At 44.3% G+C, this 15,947-nt stretch overlaps 2 long non-coding RNA genes across 14 annotated transcripts in view; one reads left to right on the plus strand and one right to left on the minus strand.

Moving 5' to 3' along the window:
• LOC147825750 (uncharacterized) overlaps nt 1–4,212 on the plus strand; it is a 346,984-nt gene extending 342,772 nt beyond the window's left edge. The window contains exon 5 of the long non-coding RNA XR_015440485.1: nt 621–4,212. This is a non-coding gene — a long non-coding RNA (uncharacterized LOC147825750). The remainder of the gene's footprint in view (nt 1–620) is intronic.
• Nucleotides 1–15,947, minus strand: part of LOC106008861 (uncharacterized) — a 274,246-nt gene that overhangs the window by 62,583 nt on the left and 195,716 nt on the right. For 10 of the 13 annotated variants that reach the window (XR_015440475.1, XR_015440478.1, XR_015440477.1 and 7 more), the window contains 2 exons: nt 12,499–12,581; nt 4,209–4,314 (listed from right to left, as the gene is read on the minus strand). This is a non-coding gene — a long non-coding RNA (uncharacterized LOC106008861). The remainder of the gene's footprint in view (nt 1–4,208; nt 4,315–12,498; nt 12,582–15,947) is intronic. The other 3 variants (XR_015440483.1, XR_015440481.1, XR_015440482.1) reach the window with 1 other exon arrangement.

Consider the following 15,947-nt stretch of genomic DNA (forward strand, 5'->3'; position numbering starts at 1 on the left):
AAAAAAAAAAAAATATATATATATATATATATATATATATAGTCTTACAGTGTAAAAAGCATGAAGCTGGGAGTCTCACACTCAAGTCTCACACTAGCTCAGTTACCTCCTGCGCCCTGCTACCCCCAGACCCCGCTCACGTCAGTTTTCTCACTCAGGAAAATGGGGCAGCAGAGCTACAGTGGGGAGCAATCGTGTGAGAGTCAGGGCTCTCTCCAAGTGCGCGGTGTTCTCACACACAGGCCAGGCCCCTGCTGGGGTGGGGGCCAGGGAGTCGGTTCTGGGTGGAGGTTAGGATGGATAAACCAAGGGGAAATGTCAGAAAGATTCCCACGACATTCCTCAGGACCACCCTGCCCTGGGAACGAGTTTGTGTTCCCGCAAACAAGCTGGACTTTTTCCTGTTGGCATCGACAAAGAATCAGACTCTTTGGGGAAGGGAAGTGTGCTTGCTATGTTAATGTTCAGTCCTCCCGCAGCAGGTCCCAGGAGGGGACAATCTCAGGCTCTACCTCATGGGAGATAACGCAGGAACACACAACACATCCACAGTGGCTTACGTGAGTCTACGCCCCGTGGTAAGTGAACCCACAGACTGAGCCTTTTTTTCTTATTGTCAGTGTAATCCCAACCTGAGGAGGCAGCGTGGTGGAGGAGAAAGAAGACACAGTCTGGATATGCACTCTGCTTTATCCCTGCTCTATCATTTACACACGGAGTGACTCAGTTTCCCCAGATGTAACGAGCATTCAGGGAAGGTTGAGCCCATCCACACATCACAACACATCACATCATGCTTTTCTCTACTTTCAAATCAGCAGCAAATTAGAAACAGACATGAGTCAAATCAATGGGGAGGGAGTGCCAGCACCAGTTTAATAGCTGCTATCTGGATTTGGGAATGCAGTTGGATCTACAGGCAAATGTTTTACTATTTTACCTTTCCAAAGACTGAACCAAACTCAAGCGAAATAACTGGAGAATCATGGCTACCTTCCTTCCTGGAAAAGTCATTCTTAGCAACAAAGAAGAGAATAACGCAGATCAGACAGCAGGTCCCTAACCTAGAATGGGGAGCCAAAAGACAACGGAGACTCTGATGCCTTTAGCCACCTAGGGAAAAGCAGTGGGCCGATGCATGTGCAGACCCTCAGCCTCCCACCATCAGACCCAGCAAGCACCTCCTCTCTGGGGAGAGAAGCAAGGGTCAGTGACAGAACCTCTCCTGGAAACAAGGGAATAGAGGAGATGGTCCTACAGTCAGGTACGACTCCCTCTGGTAGAGCTGATGAATAAATTAGATGATCAAGGAAACAGCATCAATCAGCAAGCCAGTGAACATTATCGTCAGTCTGTCTGTCTGCCTGCCTTCCTTCCTTCTCCCCCCCTCCCCCCCACTTTAAGCCAAGTTCCTTGGCAGCTATCCTGAGACTTTCCTGGGGATGACACTGTCTGCTCCATCTGGTATTGCCAGGCTAGGTGGACCGCACATTCTGCTTTGCTGGGGATGGGGTTATTGCTGACTTCTCTCTATCCTGACCAGGTTAGCACTGGCCTAGACAAGAGTCCATCTGGGTAGTGACTTACTCAGGCACCCCTTTTCTAACAGGAAAATTCTAGCCAGGCAGTATAACGACTTCTCTTCCCTTTCCTTCTAAGTCATCATGGTTACTTCTCTCTTTCCATCTGCAGCTTCTTTACTGGATCCTCTGTAATAAAGGCCAGCATTTTCCAGGTGTGATTTCTTTTTTCTCTCATTTCCTTCTGCCTCTGCCCCCTGGAGGATCCCACCTTTCCGTGTCTTCAACTACACAAGCTACATTTGAGCTATGTTCCAACTCGCCCTGTCCTTCCCTGACTTCTCCACTCCCATTCCCAACTGCTCCATCTCTACCTGGATGTCCTGTAAACATCAAAAACAAATTTGCTCCAAATAGTACTCCCTTTCTTGCCCTTCTTTCCTCAAATTGTTTGCCATATTTTCTGGTACTATTTTTTTTACCCACTTTCCCTAACTGAAATTCTTTATTATAAATTTTGGTTTATATTAGTGCATGCATGAAGTACATAATGATTACAGTTATCATGGGCAGTCGAGGATGTTTCTAATCATAGCACCTCTTCATTCTTTTTATGTTCCCTACCTGCTCTCCCCCACCTCTTCCATCTTTAGGTTCCTTTCCAATTTGCAAAAGATCTAGCTCCTTTTCGTTTTTCTTTTTGTCAATTCTTTGATTCCCCTTTTCCTCTTCTATATCCCCTTGCTTCTATCTCTTGCTACCCTTCCCATTTACAAAAGGTCTCCCTACTTCCTACTATCTTTTATTTTGCATTTTATTTTACTTAATATTATAGTCTCGAGGTGCCTCCATTTACCTGTGAATGACTCAAATTGACTCCTTTATAGCAGAGTAGCACACCACTGTATATAAATACATTTTCTTTATTCATCTGTTTATTATCTATAAGCCATTTCCAAGATTTAGCTATTATGAACTGTGCTGCTACACAGTGGGTATGCATTTATCACTGTACTAGGATGTCTTTAATTCTTTTGGGAAGATACCTAGAAGGGGAATAGCTAGTTCAAAATGGGATTACTAGTTACAGATTTTTGAGGAATCTCCATATGGTTTTCCACAGTGGTTGTACTAGTTTACATTCCAACCAACAATGGAGAAATGTTCCTTTTTCCTCACAGCCTTGTCAGCACTTGTTATTATTTGATTCCTTCATGACAGGCATTCTTTATAGAGTAAGATGGATCTCAGTATTGTTTTAATTCACATAATGGCCAGCAATATTGAACATTTTTCATATAATTATTAGCCATTTGTACTTCTCCTGAGAAGTAGCTACTCATTTCACTTACCAACTTTTTTATTGAATCTTCTATTTAGGGGTGGTCTAATTTTTTTTGAGTTCTTTATATGTTCTAGATCTTAGTTTTCTGTCTGAGGAATAGTGGCAAAAACTTTTTCCCATTCTGTAGGTTGTCTCTTCACTCTGTTGGTTGTTTCCACCAAAATTCTTACTCATGCTCCATTTCTGTTTCTTTCTTACTCCCACATTTAGTAGAAGCTCAGTTCTGTTAATGGCTGTCCAGTCTGTCTTCTTCCCTCCATCCTGGCTTTCTAAGATTAGATTTTCATCTTTCACCCAACTCCTTGCAATGCCTCTGAAATGATTCCCCAGCTACATTGTTCACCCTCATCCAAAATCAAGGCTATTTGCAGAATCTATTCCCCTCCTTCTGTGGGTCTGTTTGTTTTAGTCTGGTCAGGCTGCTCTGACAAACTAGTACAACAGTAAACTTACTTCTCACGGTTATGAAGGCTGAGAAGACCAAGATCAAGACACTAGTAGACTCTGCGTCTAATGAGAGCCCATTCCTGGTTCATGGAACACTATATTTTTGCTATCTCCTCACATGACAAAAAATAGAGCCACAGGTGAAGCAAGGTAGCTCTCTAGGTCCTCTTTTATAAGGACGCTGGTCCCTTATCAGGGCTCCATCTTTATAATCTAACCACCTTACATGGGGCCCATCTGTAAATACAGGTTAGGATTTCAATGTGTGTATTTAGGGTGACACAAATATTCAGTCTGTGGTATGTCCCCCCATACACACACAAACATACTCTACAACTTGTAAGCCTATCTTGGTCCCCTTCATCCAGCAGTCGGATTCACACTTCTTAGAATCACCCCGAAGCCCACTCAGGTCTGCCCCACCTTGTCTCCTGTTCATCTGCCCTCCAAGACTTAGCAGCACTGAATTTATATCACCATTTTCAAAAAAGCTCATGCCCTCTGTTTCTGTTTATACCTCAGGCCTCCACTTCAAATGCCCTGCCCCAGAGCACACACCTATTCTTGGCTCATAAAGCCAAGGAATACCTTTCCTGCATGAGCTATCTCAAATGCCTCTGCCCTGGTAAATCCTTCCCTGACATCCCCTTATGTCCTCAATATTGAACTGCAGAAATCAAGATACACATCATCAAAGCGAGTCCATCTGTATTTATGATTCTCCCTTTGCAATGGTAACCACAACTGAGAATGATGTTTCTGCTTCTCTACTTTCAGCAGCGAGTTTTTTACCTCCTTCCAAGTGGAATCTCTATGCCATTTATTCCACACAGATATGAAGGGAGAATGGAGACTAGGTTGTTTGTGGTAGTGAAGTACTCCCATTCACCACAGACCTGAGAATCGGGAAACCATGGTCCCACGCATGACAGCTGCCTCTACTTGGCCTTGTAGATTTAGACAAGTTCCTCTCTCCTCAGGGCTGTGCTTTGGTCCTTCTGTCTGAATAATGAAGAAATCAATAACTAAACAACTTTCTTAGTAGGTAGCAATGGCAACACGGTAACACAATAAATCGTTTGTTTCCAAATACTTTCATACTTAATGTAAAGTTGATATATTTATCACTGTTACTACTGTGAATTTGACTTGCTAAACATTCAAGTGACAATTTGATCTGAAATACTTTCTCATAGATAATTGAAAAAAATGATTCATATGCAGAGTATTTAAAGATTTGCGTATGCAGAACCTAATTTATGGCTTTAAAAAGTTAAGCCATAATTATTGTCAATTAGTTTTTCATAGCATTCTGATTTTATATCTAGACTTGCTTTTTGTTCTTTTCCTAAGTCTTCAGTACTTTGAAATCAAGCCCTTCCCAGGATGTGACTTGAGATCATCGTGGCATCAAAGCATCTTACTAATATTTTGAGAAAATAAAGAAAAATTAAAGATTGTTTACATTGTTATTCTGTTAGCATTCGATCTAAATTAGTCTCTGTCCTAAGAAAATGGTTCTAAATCAGGAACAGCTTAATGTAATGAGAGCTCATCACATATTTTTTTCCACAAGAAGAAAACAATGCAAACAACCAAAATGCCTAACCAGAGAGTAAAGGATAAGTGAATTATAATGTACAGTATTTACGTGATGAGAAACAATGCAGCCATTATGTATACATTATGTTACAAGATTTGGAGCCACTTGAGAAAGTGCTTGTATCATAATGTTATGTAAAATGCCAGGTAAAAATATGCACACAGGATAAATACAAGGATCTATAAAATAAGCCCAGGAAACTGTGAACCATAGTTCTGATGCCCTTTGCTGGTTTCCATTACTCCTCCCTTTGGGAGCTATAAAAAGCACTGTAGGAGAACTATCTTGATGTCAGGAGTGGGAAACTCTACAAAGAACTTTCCATAGTTAGAACTGGCTCTGCCAGTTTCCCTGGTGGGAAAGGATTTCAATACGCTCATGGCCTCAGTCCTACTTCATTTCCCTGAATTTTTAAAAATAAATTAATTTTTTGATTACCAAAGTCACTTATGTTCACTTGAAAATATTCCATGATTTGAAATTTCCCTAACCATGTCTAGCCTGAAGTAAAATTGGAAAACAATAGATCTCTCAGCCACCAAAACTTGGCAGCTTGCCTCCAAATACACCTTAGAATTATGTAACTCTGTCCAGCAAAAAACTCTTCTACAAGAGCCAACTGTTTTCTAGAATCCAACATTTTGAAATAGCATTTAAGCAGATTGTAGGGGATTTGAACACTGAGGTGTCCTGCCGCCAGTTCAGACTGGGGAGGTTCACCTGAGGTTGGGGCAGTCCGGATAAGAGACACAGAGCTGTGGACTGGGTAGACCTCTTGGATTCTCAGCCACCACCATATCTGTCCAGTTGCTCCCAGCCACTTAGCCACGGTTCATCTCTGTGGCTAGCTGCCCAGCAGTTGTCAGCCCCCAAGCCAGCTGTACTCTTCCAACAATCCAGATCCAATAGACCTGTTTGTCAATATCAAATCTTAGAAGGAACGAGTGGTTGCATAAGTTTTGCCCACATACAGAGGTGCGTCTGCCCAGGAGTCTTGCTGTCCCAGTGTCCCCCTGAAATCTCCCTTTCACAGCCTAAACTATAGTGTGGCTACTTGGGCTTTGTAGGTAACTAAAGGACTTCTGCTGTTCTCCCCAAGAGCTGTATTAGTGAATGACTACCAACTAGAGGCGAATAGAAAGAATAGAGCCCATTTAGGAAGAATCTGTGGGCGAAAGAATGGCCATTGTCTCAGGGAGGCAGGCTGATTGTGTGCACCTGTGATCACCAGGCATGCAAGGCTGAGTTCATCCACTTGCACATGTCCAGAGGCCTCGCTGTAGTCCTCACTGGCTCTAAGCAGTCCTCTCTGGGACTAGGTACAGTGAGGCTTTCCGAACAAAATCACCTGGTGTGGGATCTCACCCTAAACCTATGGAACCTATGGAGATGCACTCTCTGGGGAGGGGACTCAGGAATCTGCATCTTAATGAGGTGCTGATAAGCCCCTCCCTCCTGATACGCATGGCTGCTGTGAAGACTGACTGAGCTAGGAATGGGCTGTGTAAGCTGTAGGGCAAGAATGGACCCTGGGAATCATTCTTCCTCACCCTTCTTTCAGAGGGCATCTTTCTGAGGTCTTTAAGGGAAGTAAAGCTATGTGCAAAGTAGAGCAGAGTCTCTGCCAAGTGTATTTCCTGTAAAACTAAGCAAACCATGGTGGTGCACACCTGAAGGGGTGAGGCGGGAGGCGGAAGCGTTCAAGGCTGGTATGCACAACTTAGTGACTCAGTAAGACCCTGTCTCGGAGTTAAAAAGCGCTGCATATATAACTCAATCCAAAGACCCTGGGTCCAATCCCCAGTACCATAAGAAAAATGAAAAGGAAGTGAATACCTATATACTCGTCCATGGGTAAAGAATTCTATAGTCAAAAAGGCCACTGGACCCTCTCTCCCCATCTTAAATTGTCAGAGGACCTTTGTTCCATGAGCCTGCTGAAGGCATCGAGAAATGGCAGCAACAAAACCTACTTAACTCTTCCCATGCCAGAAGTTCTCTGACTTGACAGAAATGCCTTTTCCTCCATGTGTGTGCACGTGTATGCATGTGTGATGCCTTATGCTGAGGAGCTGCTGTTCTAGAAAAGCCACCAGGAAGTTTCTTTAGTTCAGTCCATGTCACAATCAGTAAGCTGTCTGGAAAGACACTGAGCTCGTAGGTGTTAGACTCCTAACACTGGGCAGTATAAGACCTTGGGAAAATCTCTTGTCCTATTTTACCAAAGAGAAAACAAGCCAAGAGGCCTCCTGCCCACTCCAATGGGTTATTTGGAGGGCCACAAATAAAAACCTCTTACAGAATAAACACACCAGTGAAGTCACAGCATCAGTCTCCCGCTCCTCACCCTTACACACTCATCATGTGGGAGGTCATGTCCATCCCCAAACCTAACACTGTCCTTGCCAGAGGGCCCTTGACACATTGATGGCAGGAGCTGGCTGGGATGGAAATATTGCATCTGATGGCAAACTGGCCAGCCCTGGAACCTCTGCAACAGCAGTGTTCCCTGCCGTGTGGGGCAGGCCCTCATAGCATCTTCTGCAGAAGATATCGAAGCAGGGATGGCACCTTCCTCATTAAATTGCATAAATCGTTCGTGTAATTGATTTCCTTCTCTAGAGACATTGGTACTGCTAATATTCTTATTATTAGCATTCCCAGCCTGATGGCAGAGGACAGAAAGTTCCCTTGAGTTTTCCTTGGTCTGCGTTCCAATGGAGTGGCCCTCTGTAGAAATACTCTCCCATTACGACCAGCCCTTCCCTTCTCTAAGGGAGACTTCACTGTAGAAAAAAAAGGGGATGAAGACCAGAAATGGGGGAGGAGCCTCACAGTGGCCACAGGGAAATAACTATTGGTGTGTGTTCTGGCTCTGAAGTGTGACCAGGGACTGCACCCCCTATGAATAAATGAATGGCATCTGTCTTACAACACCCCAGCATAGCTTCTCTGATTGCGTAGGGCTTCCACGAGCCATGAGACCTCTTTCTGCCCTATCACAGGGTTGAAAAGTTAATGCATAAAACTCATTACCACACTCATCAAACCAGAAAGTGGAGACCGAGTGTTGTATAGAGCAACCTTTGTACGCTGGAGGAACTCGAAGTACAACAGAAGTATAGCAGACAACACATATTCCAAGCCATGGCAGTATGGGGATGCATTTTATTTCCCCCAATAGATATTGACCTCCCAGAGGCAGGGGGCGAAATTATCATTGTCGTTGTCATCATCATCATCATCATCATCATCATCATCATCATCATCATCATTTTTTAATCTTATATAAAATACTTGAGGATGAGGAATTTGCTTTCAGTGCCTGATGTATTTCAACTCTATAAAACAGTACTTGACACACAGTAGGTGCTTTATAGGTTTCAGTGAACACTGGATAATCGTTATCAGTGCTAAAACCGCAGGCTTCCTTCTTCCCAGGCATGATGCCGAGCACTTTGCAGTTGTTATTTCAACAATATAAGGAAACTGGGAACCAGAAAGGCAGGTGCAGAAATGTTCTAAGTCAATGGAGCCGGCTTCAGACCTAGGCTCTCTGACTGGAGCAAACCCACTCCTGCCCACTCCTCTCCCCATTACCCACCCCTATCCATTTCTAATGCTTCTCCACGTCCCTCATGGCTCCTTGCCAAACTAACAAGAGCACAGATCCCAGGCCAAATCAATAGCACTAGACTTCTGACCGCACCTGATGCCTCTGAACAAGAAAGATTTAGCGCGTCAACTCTCCAACACTAACCCAGGGTTAATGAAGGCACAGAGACGGGACTGCCAACCTTAAACCCTGCCCAGCCAGGCAGCTAACAAGGTTTTTATTGACAGGAAAATAAAGACATCAGAGAGAAATATGACCCTTTCTGCCCTGTCTTTAAATGAGAAATGAACTGGGTCAGAGACATGGAGGGTAACTTGCCCTTTCCCAGATGCCCCCTCTCGTTTCTCTCCAGTGAGACTAAGGCAGGCACGTGAACAGCAAGGACTCCTGTGCAACTGCCGAGGAGTGAGGACCGGAGATGGGGGCTGCCCTGAGCCACTAGGAGACATCCCCCTGTGTGCCAGAAGCATGCAGAGCACTTTCCACATGAAAAGCAAAGGCACATGGTCACAGGGGAGGGGCAGGGCCATCATGATGCTGCACAATTAGAAAAATATCCTGTTTAATGTTTGTACTTAACTCATTACAACACATACCAACTAGTCACCTACTCCTGCCTAAGCTGGCATTATTATGGTTTTGTATCTGCATTGCCTAGCAAGACTATGTAATAAACACTAACTACTGTGCAGCACTTTTCAGTTTACAATGCACTTCTACCTTCTGTTCATTTTGATTTGGTTCCAAATGACACCATGGAACAGGCATGGCAAGATTCATTATTTACTATGCTTGGTTTACAGTTGAGGAAACCAAGGTTCTCAGAACGGCCACCAACAATGAACACTTATTAAATATTCAAGCCTTTCCCGGCCCATTAATATCCACAACAACCTCACACATACGTACAGTATTATCTGCATGGTACCAATGAGATGAAGGCTTCCAGGGAAGCTGTTTAGTTCCCACACTGGTACATACAGAGGTGAAGTAGTTGACATTTCAACTAAAGAACTTCTGTGGCTTTGTTTTGGAGTTCAAGGCTGTACTGGCACCAGAGGTTAAATAGTCCAAGATCACATGGCTTTCCAGAGACAAAGCTCCACTCACACCCAGGGCTTTCCTCTATCACTGCTGCTTGAGGAAGTTATATTAGAAAAGTCCCTGTTTTAAGGGCATTTGTCATCTGTCACAGGACACAAAACAAATATAATACAGAGCTAATATCAAAGAAAGGCCAAACTTTGGCCTTCAACCTATTAATAAGATCTCCAGTCATGAAATGCTATGTTTGAAATAGAAAACATTTTGGTCCCACATGCCCCTAGGAGCAGATTCTGGAATTAAGTACTGTATGCAGCACTGGTTTGGCTTGCTTTGGGACAGGTAGTTCCTGGCTATGGCTATCTGGATGCTGCTAGTGTCTCCTGGCTCCTTTGCATTTAGGCAGAGCCACGAGATTAGTTTTGGACAATAGCTGTGAGTGGAGGTGACTTGTACTACTTATGAACCAGAACAAGAAAAGTACATGTGAACTTTCTAAGTGCTCTTTTCCTTAGAAATATTCCAGCTAGTAGAACCATTCTCAGTCTGGGCTGCTAACTTTTTCTGAAGAGAAAAGCCTCCTGTGGATCTAGTGTTGATTTATTGTGGGAAAAGCAAACATTTATTTATTGTGTATCAAGCCACTGAAATTTGAAGTACAACGAAGCCTGTCCTCACACAGGGGTGTGATAGCATTCGCAGGCAGAACATACAGCTGGAGGCTGGGATTTAAGTTATGCTTTGATGTGCCTGACAGTGAGGGCTGAGCATGGAACGTTGGAGAGCTAGAAGAGGGAAAAGACTCCCCAGGTGGGCAGGTGTGTGTGGGAAATCAAAGGTGGCCACCACTGGATTGAAGAAGTGGGACTAAGCCCAAAAGAACCCGTAACGCTGCAGATAGAGGTCTGTCGGAGCATAAGGAAGTTGGATATTTAGGGATAAGGATAGTTTGCTCTGTCTCTGTCATACCACCTACACTCACTCCACCTTCAGGTAGAGCCATCGCTGTTGGATGATGTGCAAGACAGTGACAGATCGAAGATCTGCTTTAGGGAAGGCAAGCGGCAGTGGTGTCAGATGGATGACATTTGGAGAAACCAAAGCCAGACTAACAAGATGGGAGAAAATATCTGTGCAGCTCCTAACACTACAAGCTGGGCCTCAGTCACATAGTTAACCAGTAGATACTGGCAGGATTTCTGAGGTGAGAGATGAGTTTGATGCAGGCCACAGGAAATCTATTTCCTAATGCCAGGGAGGGGCTCGTTCCCAAAGGATGGATCCCATCCCTTTTCCATGTATATTGCAGTCAGTCACACCCTGCTGGCCTGGGAAGATGTAGAGAACAGGAAACAAGATTAAAGGGCAGCCCAGTGACTGTTAGCCTTAGAAAGAAGTCATCGCCTAGGGCATACCTGCCTGTCTTCCTTAGGTAGAGTAATGTGGTTCATTTATTTATTAATTTACCAACTATTCAATTTGTGCATCATAGCCAGAAACTATGCTATCTCCCAGGAAAACAATAATGAGAATTCAGACATGATACCTTACACTCCCAACAGATTTTCAGTCTAGTAGAAAGGTACAAAACACATATTTTGTCATTTCTTAATGTCTGACGACAAACTGTCAGAGTGCTGAATAAACCACTCAGGTTCTCTTACAGTCTGTAGGAAGGGGACAAGATCTAATTGTTGGATACAGAAAGGTGTCAGTTCTGAAGAAGTGACATGGAAGATGAAAAGTAAAAGATGATTTGGGGAGTGAGGAGATACGTGCAGTGCAGAAAGACCATGCCATCTTAAACCCTCGAACAGAAAGGCACACATTTGGAGCTCCAAAGGAGAGAATCAGGGAAGACAGAGCTAAAGAAGTGAGTTTCAAATTTCTTGCCATGACTTACCAGGCCACCCAAGAGTACCAGCAAGCCCCTGGATGACTGTGAGTATGGCTTAACGAATGGTCTGTAGATTTAATATCCATCCAGCTGAAGTCTGGGGAACGGTAATCATCCAGCGAATGGATGACAATGGTTTGGTTAGGACAGTGGAAGAAAAAGGGGAAAGAGTAGGATCAATTTGAATGATGAACCTAAAATTCAGAAGACTTGATGGCAGACTGGGATTGGAGAGATGGGACAAGATGCCACTTAGTTTTCTGAGTTGCAGCACTGTGTGGGTAGTGTTAATGTGGAGGGAAGCAGCTGACATAGGGTGGAAGAGCTGGGTGAGGGGAGAGGGGTGGCAAGCAGTGGGATGACCCCAGGATGCTTCTGCCTCCCAGCCCATGGGTAAGGGGACTTGAGGACGCCTTGTTTCTCAGGAGGCGATGGGTCCTGCCCTTGATACCTCCCTGGAGGACTCAGAGTTTTGGAAACGAGTAGTTCCTTCCACTCCCTTCATTGGTGGCGCTGGAACAACTGTGTCACACTCCTCTGTCAGCCCTACTTGCAACACAGCTGATTCCACGCTCAGCACTATAGTACCCAACCCTTCAATCTTCTGTGTTTTACACATTCTAGGCTTATTAAACCCTACTTTAGCAGTTGACCTAAGATCCATAATAAGAACTTTTGTTACAGGAAAATACACAGAGACCGAACAAAATTGGGAACCAGGGCACAGCTAATAGTTTGGAGTTGTCCACTGTTTATGGGAGAATCCCACCAACATCCCAGAGGAACACAGAATTTGAAGGTTCCAGAAAAGGAATAGTTGCTTCTGACAGGACAACAAGGAAGAATTTCCTGGGAAACTTGTAGTTGAGTTGCCTCTTGAAAGATGAGTGGAAAAAGGATGAAGAGTCTGGCCAAAGGAGGCAGCAGCAGTGGGTGCAGTAGGTAGGAAGGTAAGGGGCATGCTTCCTCCACAGGCCTCCTCCAGGATGCCACCTGTCCCGAGCCTGGACCCCTTACCATCCTTACCTGGTGAGAGTGATTCTACTCGAGAAAAGGCTGTCAGCTCAGCAGTCTGGGAAGTGAGCAAACTGGACTCAACTGAAAGGAACCTAAGATAAAGAGGAAAGGGAACTTAGAAAATACATTTTATTCACCAACTACTTTCCTCTCTTCCACATTCACACGTTTTCCATGGCCTAGAATAGCCCACTAGTTATCCCCTAAACACATCCCTGACTTTCCTCTCTCCCTAGCAGTAATTGCGATGTTCCCTCCTCCAACACTTTCTGTCCAAATCTGACATAGCCTCCGTGGTGTGGTTCGAACACAACATCCATCGTTCCCTTCCCTCGTTCCCCAGCCCTTACAGCATCTTTCCTGTGTGCCTCCCTTTTAGTACCCTTCCTGTGTAAGCTGATATTCTCCCTCCTTGGGATCACGCTCCCAGTGCTCCTTGAACCACAGTTATGGCTGATTCCCCCTCAGAGACCCAGAATAGCCTAGCACATAAGCAAAAGCTTCATAAACGGTAACAAATGGGGGACTGAGTCTGAATCTAGAACTCCTGGCTCCTTTTTCAGTTTGGCCTCTAAACTACAAAGCACATAAGAGTAATATAAGGCCAAACATACCCACAAATAATTTCTGTTCCATAGCCTGAAACCACAATGGTGAAACTCTGAACACCTAGCGGGTTTATAGCCACATTTACTTAAGCTTTGCCCGAATTTTACAGCTGTATCTTGGGGGACAAATTGTTTCCTGACAGCATGTTGTTAGTTCCTTTAGGGTACAATGTGCTCTACTGGGTGGTAAAGGATAGAGGATTGTGCAGGCTAAGTCTCGTTTCCCTGTCCACTGGGTTGCTTACAGTGAAGTCCAAATGACACTGTACACTGTGCCTATATACACCCTGTGTAACACATGCGTGGGTGTATGAAGATGTATATGCAACTATAAACATATGCAAACACAAGCATGGGGCCATGGGCCTAAGGCACAGCCTTAGCAGCTCAGTCTCCTACTTAGAAAAATTTTGTTTTTGGCTCATTCACAATCTGAGAGAGCAGAGAGCAGGAGGCACAGAAAGGGAGGAGAGATCTATTCCCCAGTGATAATCATGTTACCAAAAGCCACCAGGAGTCATTGTGTTTATCTTTCTCATTTATCCAAACCCCAAACAGCCCTCTGCAGCAAATCGCATTTCAGCAGGGAAGATTATTCTGTCTGTAGCATAAACTTCTAGCTGTATCTCTCTCAAAAGCATCCTCTCTAGGTAAATAGAAATCTCATTATAATAGTAACATTTGGAGAAGTAATGCTATTTGCCCTGATTTAGACAAAACAACATAGGCTCTGGCAAAGCTGATCTTTTCCTTAGAAATTCATCAAAGGCACATAATTCAGAGGCAAGATGAACTCTCTTCTCACAGTAGAGCACCGGTGTATGGGAGAGGGGGAGAGAGGGGGAGAGAGAGAGAGAGAGAGAGAGAGAGAGAGAGAGAGAGAGAGAGAGAGAGAGAGAGAGAGAGGAGAGATCTGAGAGGGGAGGGAAGGGAAGGGAAATGTGTGTGTTGGTATGTACGTGTATGGAGCAGGCACGGGTCTTGATGAATTACGCCAGCATTTCTAACTCATCCTCCAGGGAGGAGAAGTGGGCTTCCTCTTTTTTATTTCCAGTCATGCAGTTAGTTTCTAGAGACTATTTCACAGGATTCGTATAGAGTTGAGGAAGATCAAATAGCTATTTTTCGCTACACAACTGAGAATCCACCAGTTTTACCCCACAGGCATATGAAAACTCTAATCACTGTTGAGCACTGATCTCTGCAATTAGAGTCTTGGAAGCCAGAACCTGAGAGTGCAGAGAAGGGGCAGGCAGTCCCTGCCCGAAGGAGGAGGGTTTCATGCCTACAGTACTTCAGGAGAAGTAGGGGAGGGCACATGAACGCCCTGCCTGCCTTTCTGAGCCTCCTCCACCTTTGGCCCTGGAGAAAGGGTGGGAGAGGTTGTAATGAATAAATAACACCGCACCCCTGTTCTAAAGCACTACTCAAATCTGGGCAGTAAGGCATCGTATCAAGATCACAAGCTCAGGAATCAGACTTGCTAAATTCAAATCCCTATTCTGTTTCTTACAAACTGAATGATTCCACACTAGTTACTTAGCTCAGTTTTCTCTATGGCTCAGTTTCCTCATTTAAAACCTGAATTGCTAGGATTATTGTGAGAATTAAGTGAGTTACTCCATGAAGAGAACCTAGAGCAGCAGCTGGCCCACTGAGTATTGGTAAATGTGAACTACGATGTTACTGTTATTCTGTGTTGTCAGTGAAGCCCTCCGATGGCCTTTTTCTGGCCCAGAGTCTTATGAAATCACATCACAAGAGAGGCCCAAATGTACAGGTTTATAAACTTCAAGGTCTACTAAAAGCTGCAAAGAGTTCAGGGTAAGAGGGTAGCCAACTAATCCATCTTGCCAGCCATGTTCTCGAATCTCTCTGGATTCAGACAAATGACATGCTGACACATCCTGTTTTCCTTGGGTTGGTTGTATGTCATCAGGTTTTACTTTCTGTTTTCCAGAGCAAAAGTGGGCTTCCAACTACATTTCATATTAAAAGGAGAAAAAGATGGAGAATCAGGTCCAAATCTAACATCAATGAGCTATGTGACTTGCACAAGTCGCTTCTCCTCTGTGGCCTTCGTTTCCCCATCTATACAATGAGAAGTGTTGCACCAATGGCCTCTCAATATTAATCATCCACCTGCAATAGTCCATTTGCCACTATGCTCTTTATGTAGTCTATGTGATAATTAGACTTCAGCGTAAGTAGTTCCTTGGGGATTGCCTCTGGCCCAGGACTCAGGCTGGAGAGGTAAGCAAAGAGTCAATGACATGTTTGGTCATTTGTTTGTATTTCAGTGGAGCCAGCAGAATTATCAAAGCAGGACTCTTCTGCCTGATCCTTTCTGTTGCAGTAGGATATTGAGACTAGATCGATAAAAGACCAACCAAAGAGAAGGAATTAGCTTCCGTGAGTCAGATAGTTCCCCTCAAAAGTCTGACGGTTCTCAGCCTCACTTTCACACACCCTCTCAGAGCTCCTTGGTATCTTGTGTCTCAATTCCACTAACATCTCCTTCCAAAGAACACTAATCATAATGCAAGCCTTACCATCTCCAGCAGCCTTTGCAACTCTGCACTTGGCCTCCTTCTTGTCCCACGGCCATTGTCAAGCCACTCAGAGACAACAGACTCTGGCCCAGCTTCTTCCTGGTTTTCCATCTCGCTAAAAATTCTAGTTTCTACTCCCTAACAAATGCACACCACCACTTGAGAAACTCCATGTTTCAAGTGTAGCAGAATCACTGCTGTCTCATAAGGCAAGAGCCGAGTTTGTTCTCAGCTATACACGAACAGATATTTAATAACTTCTCAAGCAAAGACCAAGCACCGTTATCAGTCACTGTTC

The sequence above is a fragment of the Heterocephalus glaber genome, unplaced genomic scaffold (genome assembly GCF_053883595.1).
Source record: "Heterocephalus glaber isolate CG9 unplaced genomic scaffold, H.glaber_assembly_v1.0 deba00001497, whole genome shotgun sequence".
Taxonomy (NCBI): Eukaryota; Metazoa; Chordata; class Mammalia; order Rodentia; family Bathyergidae; genus Heterocephalus; species Heterocephalus glaber.